Genomic DNA, 2,499 nt, shown 5'->3' on the forward strand with positions numbered 1-2,499 from the left:
CAGAACACTGCACAATAGTCATATCTAAACAACTGATAAACATTGAAAAGTTGGGCTATATCATTAGCCATTACTAACATGCAAATTAAACCCAAACATTTTATCATCATATATAAAATAATGGATTACAAATGTTAGATACATTAAGTTCTGGTGAGTGTGCCACAACCAAAACTCTTATATATGGTATTGGCACATTCATGTTTGCAGAATTTTTGGCTACATATACTAAAATGGGAAATGGGTATGCTCTGTGATTTAGCATTCTACTCTTAAGACTATTAACCCTCAATATGAATACAGATTTTCTCCCAAATACGTGTATCATAAACTTCTATCAGCACTGTTCATAAAGGCACCAGATGTCCATCATTATAATGATAAGTAATTTGTAGTATGTTTATACAATGGAATACTATACAGCTATGACAAAGATTAATCTACATCTGTACAAAAAATATGAGTATAACTTACAGGTATAATATTGTGGGAAACACTCAGAAAACAAGGACAAAAAAAAAGTATGATTTCATTTTTGTAATATAGAAAATTGGGTAAGCTAATATATGGTATAAAAAGGACAGAGATTTTTCTTGGAATTGAGTGACTGGAAGGAAGCGCAAAGGGTCATCAGGTACTCAATTCGTTGGTCTGAATACTTGACATATACATGAGAACGAATATATTATTTCTATCGCTTCTCCGCCTTTTGGGTAAGATCAAGTGTATTATCTGTTCTTATCAGTTTAATATATTGTTTCTATTTTTTCAATATTTAACTTGTGATGATTTTATGATTTGATACAATTATTCAATGTTTTACAGATAAAGTGTTTATATAATTATGATGCTCTTATATTGAGTAATAAAAATGAATATATTAAAACAAAAATAATACAAATAAATCATGTAAAATTGGTAAGCTCAAAGTCCAGTTTTCTCGAGTGCTTCAATTTAGTACCTGACATAATTTACCTGCAAGGTATTCAAATGGTCTTTGATTCCAGATAAAATTATATTCCAGTTATATTATATTACATAAAAAAATTTCCTTAATGCACACAGACTTCAAATATCCTTGTGGTTGTATCAAACACATCACAGTGTTTTAAAATAAGGCTTTTACTACTTATAACCACAACTTCAAATCTTTGTGGTATTCAGTACATATGGACTGTAACATTCCTTATGTAAATGTTGATGAGGCTCCAAAAGCCATTTTAGTGAAAATGGTTCCATCATGTATATTGCCTGTAATGTAAATTACATTATTTTATTTTTAAGGTTAAAATACCTAAAATATTATCAGAGATAACCTGAAGGAGAAGCAGAATGGATTTTATCTTCATAAAATGATAAAATTTGTAGCAAAATATTTCACTATACTAGAGAATACCCCAACAGATGGAAAAAGCTAATCCTGCATTTATGGTGGATATCAGAAGTCACTCTCAGAAGTATTATTAACAAAATTTAGCTCTTCTGATGTCTGGCAAAGTCATGTTTTGCTAAAAGCCAATCAATTAAGGAATCATTTGCCTTTGGTTTTCAACATTCTAAAATACTAAGTAAATTAACAGAAGAAACTGTTCAAATCTGGCCAGACAGTAGGAAGACAAATAAAATTGGTAATATCTCTTGAGCAAAGAGGTCTGTCTGTCTGTTAGAATGTAGAGACTAGGCTAGAAAATATGTCCAAAATTATGCACTGAGGATGCATTTATATTCCTAAGGTGAATAATTTTCTCCTTCTGATCATCTAATCTAGCTCTGATCTCTTTTAGAGGAAAAATGCAGCTCTCACCTTAATATCCAAATCCTTATTTCTAAATTTTAAGAAAATTTGTGTTGTAACAAGAGACTGATTTTTGTTTTGTTTCACTCTAAATTTATCTTATTTTTTAATATTTTTAGTTTTATGTAAATTCTGACTATTTTCATACTAAAATTAACCAAGTTCTTACTTCCTTATATCTAGCCTTACATTTATGATGTTATTTTTTTTTACAAATAGCTTAAGTGGTTTCTCAATGACTTCCTATGTACACTCTTTTTATTGCACTGTTGAAAGAACCATTTAAGCATATATTAAGTTTAAGAAAAATCATTTAGTTCCTGGGTAGTAAAGGGTTTAAGAACATGAACCTGAACCTAGACTCTAGTTATGATTCTGGCCTGATCCTTATTAGCTTAGTTATCTCAGGTAAAGTATTGAACCTCTTTGCTTAGAGACTTCAGGTAAAGTATTGAACCTCTCTGTAAATAAGGTTATGGGATAATGATTAAATAAGTCAACCCATGGAAAATACAAACAGCAGAGGGAGGCATGTAAATTGTCAATTAATGATAGTAAAAACGAAAATATAAAACATGAAACCCAAAATATGGTCGGATCCGAGCTATTTGTCTCATAAAACCGAAGAATGGATTCATGGACAAAATGGTGGGAAGAAAACAAATTTTTTTTTTTTTGGGGGGGGGGGCTTGGAATGGATATAT

The 2,499-nt window shown here is 30.3% G+C and overlaps 1 pseudogene; it reads left to right on the forward strand.

The window, feature by feature from the left end:
• Nucleotides 1-693: 693 nt before the first annotated feature.
• On the forward strand, nt 694-784 carry LOC139007971 (U2 spliceosomal RNA; annotated as a pseudogene).
• Nucleotides 785-2,499: the final 1,715 nt, after the last annotated feature.

This window comes from Myotis yumanensis, unplaced genomic scaffold (genome assembly GCF_028538775.1).
Source record: "Myotis yumanensis isolate MYYU_CA2020_CCGP unplaced genomic scaffold, mMyoYum1.0.hap1 SCAF_3, whole genome shotgun sequence".
NCBI lineage: Eukaryota > Metazoa > Chordata > Mammalia > Chiroptera > Vespertilionidae > Myotis > Myotis yumanensis.